Here is a 9,619-nt window from a genome sequence, read left to right as displayed (position 1 = left end):
ACTTATTTTACTCATGTGTTTACATACCTTTCGATATGCTTTGCTTACTAGATACCTTATATGCCCCCCAAGTGATCGAGGAGCTTTAGGTCCTTGGTCACTTGCCTTGACCAAAACCCGTTTAAACAATACTGCTCGTAGAAAAATAATTAAAATTGTAATACGACAAAACAACACACGTAATGAGCAAATACTTGTATAAAATACAATAATTGGCAAGAATGATTGGCTATGCACAGTCCCTTATATTTCTCGTAATAAATGGAAAAAACGTGTCTGTACGAGTGATAAAAAAGATATTACACTTATAAGCGATTAGTCACATAAAATGACCAACCCTTTTTCATAACTTGTAAAAAGTAAAATTAATACAAGCCAATCCTTTAAGAAGGATTGTTCATTGAAAGTACTTGCGTAGGTGTTCTCCATTCCAATAGCGAGGAACGAGATCTCCATTTAAGCGAGCAAGTTTGTAGGTTCCTGGGTGAAGGACTTCTTCAATCTGGTATGACCCTTCCCAATTAGGTCCGAGTACTCCAGCAGCTTGGTCGTGGGTGCTTAGGAAAACTCTTCGAAGTACTAGATCTCCGACACTGAATTTCCTTTCTCGCACTTTAGAATTGAAATACTGAGCGACTTTTTGTTGGTACGTAGCTACTCGAAGTTGGGCTTGCTCACGCTTCTCATCGACCAAGTCTAGGGATTCCATCAGTAGTTGGCTGTCGAGCCTTGATCGTATGTTATTCTGCGATGTGAAGAGGGATCTAACTCAATAGGCAACATAGCCTCATATCCATAAGCTAAAGAGAATGGAGTATGGCTTGTTGTTGTTCGATGGGAAGTTCTGTACGACCAAAGGACTTTAGGAAATTGTTCTGGCCACGCCCCCTTTGCTTTTTCTAGTCTTTTCTTCAGTGTATCCTGTAGCATTTTATTGACTGCTTTGACTTGTACATTTTCTTGGGGATAAGTGACTGAAGAAAAGCTCTTGATAATGCCATGCCGTCCGCAAAAATCCATGAATAATCACTATCGAACTGGGTGCCGTTATCCGAGACAATTTTCCTTGGCAATCCATAGCGACAAACGTTGTTTTTTTATCACAAAATCGAGCACCTTCTTGGTTGTTATGGTTACGAGCGGCTCGGCTTCGGCCCATTTAGTGAAGTAGTCGACGGCAACCACAACATACTTGACGTCGCCCTTTCCTGTGGACAAATATCCGATTAGATCTATGCCCCAAACTACAAACGGCCAGGGACTTTGCATCTGTTTAAGCTCATTGGGGGTTGCTCGTGGGATTTTGGAGAACCTCTGGCACTTGTCGCACCTCCGCACAAACTCCATCAAGTCTTCATTCATCCTGGGCCAGAAGTATCCTTGCTTCAGTATCTTTTTTGACAAGCTTTGCCCCCCAGCGTGGTCTCCACAAAAGCCTACGTGTACCTCTTTCATAAATTCTTTGGCCTTTTCTTTTGGGATACACCTGAGGAGTGGCATTGAGTATCCCCTTTGGTACAAGATTCCATCGACCAGGATATACCTAGCAGCTTGCCGCTGAAGGGTCCTTGCTTTGTTCCTGTCCGTTGGTAACACGCCTTGCGTCATATACTCTATATATGGTGCCATCCATGTATCCGCCATTTGGGTCGCGATAGTGGTCTCCTCTGCTTGGATGCTTGGCCTAGACAGCCGCTCAACCGGTACTATCTTTAGAGTATCAGCATCCTTCACACTTGCTAACTTGGCCAAAGCATCAGCATTGGAATTCTGGTTGCGAGGTACTTGCTGGAGGGTGTATTTGTCGAACTGAGCCAATAAATCTCTTGTTTTGTTTAAGTAGGCAACCATCTTTAAACCACGCGCCTGGTACTCCCCCCTAACTTGATTCACCACCAGCTAAGAATCACTGTAGATGTCGAGCACCTTTATATTCATGTCCCTGGCTAAACGCAACCCAGCAAGTAATGCTTCATACTTAGCCTCGTTGTTAGAAGCAGTGAAGTCAAACCTAATTGCGCAGTGAAATCGATGCCCTTCCGGTGTTATCAAAATCACTCCAGCTCTGGTGTGGCACTCATTAGAAGAACCATCTGTAAATAATTCCCATAAGGAGCCTGGCTTTGACACTCAAGCTCATTAGGCTCTTCAACCTGCTCATTATCTGTAAGTTCAGTGAATTCTGCAATGAAGTCAGCCAGGGCTTGCCCTTTTATCGCTGCTCGCGGCAGGTAAGATATATCGAACTTCCCAAGTTCGACTGCCCATTTTAACAATCTACCCGCAGCCTCTGGTTTTTGCAGGACTTGCCGTAGAGGCTGGTCGGTCAAAACCATGATTGGGTGAGCTTGAAAGTAAGGTCGCAGCTTCCTGAAGGCCAAAATTAGGCAATAGGCTAGCTTCTCGATGGGCGGGTACCGCTGTTCTGCTCCAATTAGCCTTTTGCTTACATAGTAAACAGCCTTCTGCACGCCTTCCTCCTCCCTTACTAAAACGACACTAGCAGCATATTCTATGATTGCCAGGTAGATGAACAAAGTTTTCTTATCGACTGGCTTTGACAGGATGGGTGGTTGTGCCATGTGAGTTTCTAATGCTTGAAAAGCCTACTCGCACTCCTCCGTCCATTCAAACTTTTTGTTGCCTCTAAGTAGATTAAAAAATAGAACGCACTTATCTGTTGACTTCGAAATGAATCTATTGAGAGCAGCAATTCTTCCGGTTAAACTTTGAACATCCTTAATCTTCGCTAAGGATTTCATATCGATCCGGGCTTTAATTTTCTCAGGATTGGCTTCAATTCCTCTCGAGTTAACTATAAATCCCAAGAACATCCCTGATCTTACTCCGAAGGAGCATTTACGGGGATTCAACTTCATGTGATATTTGTTCAAGACGTTATAGCACTCCTGCAATTCCTTCATATGTCCTTCTGATTTCTTCGACTTGACCAGCATATCGTCGACGTAGACCTCCATTTTTGTGCCGATCATCTCTTTAAACATGAGGTTGACTAGTCGCTGGTAAGTCGCACCAGCGTTTTTCAAACCGAAAGGCATTACTTTGTAACAGTAAAGCCATGTATTAGTCTGAAAGCTAGTGTGATCCTCATCAGGGGGATGCATACTAATCTGATTATACCCGGAGTATGCATCCATGAATGAGAGAATCTCATGTCCTACAGTGGCATCGACCAGCTAGTCGTTCCTTGGGAGTGGGAAACAGTCTTTGGGGTAGGCTTTATTAAGGTCTGTGAAATCCACGCACGTGCGCCATTTTCCATTTGGCTTGGGAACTAGCACGGGATTTGAGACCCACGATGGATAAAACGCCACCCTGATGAACCCATTCTCCTTTAGCTTTTCAACTTCTTCTTTTAAGGCTTTAGATCTATCTTTGTCGAGCAGCCTTCATTTTTGTTGCACTGGTGGAAAACTCTTGTCGATGTTCAGGACATGGCTGATGACTGCAGGGTCTATCCCGACCATGTCTTTGTGCGACCAGGCAAAGACTTCCTGGTTTCTCTTTAAAATCTCCACCAGTGCTTGTTTTGTTGTTGTCTCTAAGTTTTTACCGACTTTCACAACCCTGGTCGGATTTCCTTCATCGAGTTGGACCTCTTCAAGGTCCTTGATGGGTCCAATCTCTTTCTCAAAATCCCCAAAGCGAGGATCCAAATCCCTATCCTCATTATGGGCAATGCCCTATTTGGAGACATTATCACCCGAGTGGGCCTGAGCATCAGTTGCCACTTGCAACTCTTTTCTGTGAACATCTCTCGATACAGCCTTCTTCGCCTTAGTGATTGAGGCATGGTAGCTCTCCCTTGCTTCACGCTGATTTCCCAAGACGTCCTACCCCTGCGTCTGTTGGGAATTTCATGGCGAGGTGCCATATAGAAGTGACGGCCCGTAGGTCGACCATAATTGGTCTCCCAATCACAGTATTGTATGCTGAAGGACAATCAACTACTATGAAAATAGTGAGTAATGTCCTATTAGCAGGTGCCATACCTGCTGTAACTGGAAGCCTAATCGAACCTATTGGGACGAACCCTTCACCGGAAAAACCATAGATGGTTTAGTTGCATGGCTCCAGGTCTTTGACGGATAGCTTCATTCTTTCCAGCGAAGACTTGTACAGGATGTTGACCGAACTCCCTGTGTCGACCAACACCCTTTTCACCATCATGTTGTTCAACCATTGAAGAGGTTTCAATTCAAGCTTAAGGTAAGGTTCTAGTTCCATTTTATAGTGTCTTGCTCTGTTTTTGTGCTGGTTTTAAGGTTTGGAGTTTTGATCATTGAATGGGGAATTTGATGAAGTTTTGATTGGTGTAAGGCTTAGGTTTTGATGCTTATATGGTAGATAAGTTGTGGTAATAGTTGGTGGCTTTGCTTTGTGATATTGGGAGAGATTTTATGGGAGTTTGAAATCAGTTCGAAGGGGAAAAATAGGGGTTTTGCCTGAGTTTCAGGTGGGGCAACGGCTCTATTCTTGAGCGTCGTGGCCCAAGCTCATTGAAGAGGAAGGGAGAAACTGCTGGGCCGTTAGGCTGCGACATGGAGAAGGAGGGCTGTGGCCCGTGTTGGGGAAATGAAAGGGGGCCGCTTCTGGTTGAGGAGGCGGGCCGCGGCATGGTGAGAGAGGGTCGTGACCCATAGTGGAATTTTGGCCCAAATTGTGTTTTTGGCTTGGGGATCGATCCTACTACCCGGTTTAGTAGGATTCGATGTCTCGGAGGCTAGATTTTGGTCCGGGAACCCTTTGTAATTCATTTTATTGATGGAATCCCATAATTGGTTATGACCAGGTGACCCTCAAGGAACTAAAAGGTTGATCATTCTCAAGGGTCGTTCTTTTACCAAATCTCGCTCGAACCAGAGGTAAGAAATCTGCACCCTATATATATGACATGCGTGGTTATTATTGTGGCATGTTGAGTGTTAAAATGTGGATATTGATTGCATATTAATTGCTTAGCAAATCTTGCTTATTTTTGAATGGCACTGAGTTACTAGTCAGAATCGGCAATGGTGCCAGACTGTTTGTGAAGCTGTGACTTACTAGTCAAGTTCGACAGCGGTACTGAGCACTGGTCATATGTTACTGACCTAAGAGTCAGGAACGGCATAAGTGTCATGAACGTAGAGCCAATAAAATATTAGATCTAATTGAAATCTGCATTGAATGACTTACTATGAGCATTAATGCCGGACCGACCCTAAGTTCGATGAAAACTAAAAGTGCTTGCCTAGTTCTATGACTAATTACTCAGAGCCAGGGCCAAAGGCCCAGATGACCGTATCGTCGCATGGTTGAGGGTACGGAACCCACATTAGAGACTCTATGGTCACTCGGTTGGTTTATATTTATGACTTGCTCATTAGTTACTTATCCTGTTTAAGCTAGTGACTTGATCACTTATTTATAAAGGGAACGGAACCCACCTTAGTGACTTTTACAGCTGTCACTCTTCTACTTAGGGCTAAAAGTCCTAGATGATTATTGTTATCCATAAAATTAGCATTGATGACGTGGCAAGTAATCCCTGGACACGTGGCTGACACCTGGAAACGTCTGTGGAGTATCGACCAGAGGACACATTAGAAGCAGTGTCAGCCTGTCTTACCCGCGACCAGTCTGGTCGATGGTTCCGTGTACAAGCCGACATTTATGGGAAGATCTTTATGAATCCCAAATTTATCTCATACAATCTTCTGGGTATCCGATTATTCAGGAAAGAATATCTGTAACAATCTTTTGTAATCCCCCTTGAGCCTATAAATAGCAAGAGATAGCTCAAGGGAGGGGACTTTTGGCTTTTGAATCATTCGATATCATAGTAATTCTCCTAGTAATATTGTATTGTTCTTCAGAGGTTAGTGAAACTCATTGAACCCTAGTTCTTTGATCACTCTTCTGATTTTTATATCAATATCATTCTAAGTGGACGTAGGTCATTACCAGATCCTGGGGCCGAACCACTATAAATTACTGTGTCTTATTTACTTTTGTCATTACGTTCTTCTCATCTCTTTCATTCATATCAAGCATATTTTGACTCCGTGTCAGTTGGCCAAATCTTGGGTTAACATTCTGGTGCTTTCATTGAGAGCTTGATATATCGTCGTTGAGAAAACTAATGGCGAAAGCTGGAAGGAAAACTGGACAGGCGGCTGTCGCTGCACCGTCAAACCCGCCACCTCATCCTCCTCCTGCAAGCATGGCGGAGGATGAGCCGCAACTTGACTTTGAGGAGGAGGAAATGGATGATGCGACGCTGAAGAGTACCCTGGGCGCGTTGCAGGAAGAGCTGGCTAGTCTGAGAGCCAGTCAGGAGACTGCCACTGAAGTTATGGCGCGGCAGCAGCAGGAGATCGAACGGCAGCGCGCAGAATTAGGCGAAAGGCAGGCGGAGGTGGACCGCCGCCAGAACAAAGCCATGGCAGCCCTTGAAGCAGCCTTGCTATTGGCCAGAAATCAGACTGCACCTGCCTCGCAGCTTGACCAACCGGTGAATGGGCCACCCCAGAAGGGTCCTAATCCGAGCCCACCGATCCAGCCTTCGAGTCCGCAAAGGCCCGAGCAGCCTCAGATGCCCCATGACGATGTCCCACAGGATTCTGAAGCACACCCACCATCCCAAGTTGCTCGGGGTAACCCCCCGCGACAGAGGCAGAATAGGGCCGAGCATCAGCCTCGCAGCCCTAGACGTCGTAGGGATGATGGGCCGAACCTACTGAACAGAGGTCAGTACCCTCCTGGCAACAGGAGAGATTCAGAGTTAGGCTCTGCGGTCCGGGGCCCCCCACGGAACGATGATGCACGGGAACACCACGACCAGCGCAGGCCATCCTCTAACGCTCGGGATGGTTCAGCTAGGAACGGACCTCGAGGGAACAGTCGATCTCACCATAGCCAATCGAGGTTCAGAGATGGCCACGGATACAATGAGGCCGACTTAGGCAAAGGAAATGCCGGTGGGAGGAATGGAGAAAGAGGTAAAGGTAGGAGCCAGGTACCTCAAGATGACCAACCAAATGGACAGGACGCTGGGGGGCAGCCCAGACAAAATAATGTCTTCAACCGGCTCGGGGGTAGCGAGCAGCGGAGAAGAGAAGAGGACCTTAGAGATGTACTCAATGATCGCCGTGAGAGACACGACGAGAACGTCCCCTCGACAACAGAGGCCACAACGATTCCTACCGCAGTGCAGGCCCAAATAGACGCCCTCAACCAGGCTGTGCAGCAACTGGTCGGGGGAAGGACTTCATACATCGATCACGATAGGAGGAAAGGCACTCCTTTCGTACAAAGGATAGCTAACGTCGAAACTCCTAGAAAATTCAAGATGCCTACGCTTCCAAACTTTGACGGGTATGGAGACCCAGTCTCGCACGTCAACAAGTTTGAAATTCAGATGGATATTCAGAAAGTGTCCGAAGACGCTCGGTGCAGGATCTTCCCTTCAACACTTTCTGAAGCTACGCAGGAGTGGTCCTTCAAGTTCCCTCCCGCGAGCATTGTTTCCTGGGAAATGTTCGTACAGGAGTTCTACGGACAGTTCTATGCTGGTCGTGTGCACCCAACCGAAGCGAACCAGTTAGTCGAAATTCGCCAGCAGGACGGGGAGTCAGTAAAGGATTACGTCCAGCGCTTTATGCAAGCGGCGGCTGGAGCAAAAGCAGTAGGAGACGTAGGCAAGATGATGGCCATTACCGCAGGGGTTAAACGTTGCTCTCCCCTCTGGAAAAGTCTCCGAAAAGAAGGAGTGAGAACTACCCAAGAATTCTTAGACCGAGCTGACCGCTACATCAAGCTCGAAGAAGCCATTGCTGATGATGGAAAACCCTCGAACAAGGGTAAGAAGGCCGCCGAACCCGCCAAAGCCGCCAATGGTTTCAAACCTAATGGCAACGGCAAAGGCAACGGGAACGGCATTGGTAATGGCAAGAATGGTGGAAAACGGCCATATAACGAGCCTTCCACCTCCGACAACAAACGAGCTAAGGGTAATCGTTATGAGCCTCGGTTCACTAACTACACTGCCCTCATTGAGTCTCGGGGAGAGGTTTACCAGGCCACAAGCTCCAGTGTGCCATACAAGAAACCTGGACCCATTCGAAAGGACATTTCGAAAAGAGACACTACCAAGTTCTGTCGTTACCATAACGAATACGGACATGACACTAATGAATGCAACCAGTTAAAAGACGAAATTGAGTTCCTTATTAGGCAAGGACACTTGAGAAGATACGTACGGGCCTCGGGAAATTCCCAACGAGAAGCTCCAGGTGGCAACGAGCAGGCGTCCACACGCCAACGCTCGCCACCATGACAGCCTGCCCCCGTGGCTGGAACACTCTTAACCATCTGTGGAGGCCTGCACCTCGCGGGAAATAGCGGGAAGGCCAGAGAACGATATGCTCGGACTCTGCGCCATGACCAGGACATCGAGATGATGACTGTGGAGGACCGTGCACCAAAGAAGGCTCGGTCAGAGGAAGGTGAGATAACCTTCTCTGATAGCGATACCCAACACGTCCGGTTCCCACATTCCGATCCGCTGGTCGTGGACATCCAGATGGCCAATATGATGGTAAAGAGGGTACTGGTCGATACAGGAAGTTCAGTGAACATCCTGTACAAGTCAACACTGGAACGCATGAAATTGTCCGTAAAAGACTTGGAACCCAGCAATCAAACGATATACGGCTTCTCTGGAGAAGGACTCGCCCCAGCCGGAATGATCAAACTCCCAGTAACGACAGGTACAGCGCCTGCAACAAGGACATTACTCGCCACTTTTGTAGTGGTCGATTGTCCTTCGGCGTACAACGCCGTTATTGGAAGGCCCATACTGGTTGACATATAGGCCGTCATCTCTATGTGGCACCTAGCCATGAAGTTCCCAACAGACGCGGGGGTAGGACGTGTTTTGGGAAACCAAAGAGAAGCCAGGGAGTGCTACAACGCCTCGATCACAAAGGCAAAAAGCGGAACGCCGAGGAGCACTGCCCCAGATAGATTGTAGATGGCAGTTGATACGCAAGCCCAATCAGGTGATGAAATCACCAAATACGGTGTTGCCCAAAGTGAGGATGGAGATTTGGATCCTCGCTTTGGGGATTTTGAAGAAACTGTTGGACCCGTCGAGGACCTGGAGGAGGTCCAACTCGACAAAGAAGACCCAACCAAAGTCATAAAGGTTGGAAAAAGCTTAGAGCCTACCACGAAGCACACACTGGTGGAATTCTTGCGAGAGAACCAGGAAGTTTTCGCCTGGTCGCATGAAGACATGGTTGGGATAGATCCAGCAGTAATCAGCCATGTCCTGAATATAGACAAGACCTTTCCACCCGTGCAGCAAAAAAGAAGGCTGCTCGATAAAGACAGATCACGAGCCTTAAAAGAAGAAGTGGAAAGGCTAAAGGAGATTGGATTCATAAGGGTGGCTTTTTATTCGTCGTGGGTCTCCAATCCGGTGCTGGTCCCCAAGCCTAACGGCAAGTGGCGGGCCTGTGTGGATTTTACAGACCTCAATAAAGCCTGCCCAAAAGACTGCTTCCCACTCCCAAGGATCGACCAACTGGTCGATGCTACTGCAGGGCAAGAG

The sequence above is a fragment of the Humulus lupulus genome, chromosome 6, assembly GCF_963169125.1.
Source record: "Humulus lupulus chromosome 6, drHumLupu1.1, whole genome shotgun sequence".
NCBI classification, from domain to species: Eukaryota; Viridiplantae; Streptophyta; class Magnoliopsida; order Rosales; family Cannabaceae; genus Humulus; species Humulus lupulus.
This window is presented reverse-complemented; position numbering follows the sequence as displayed.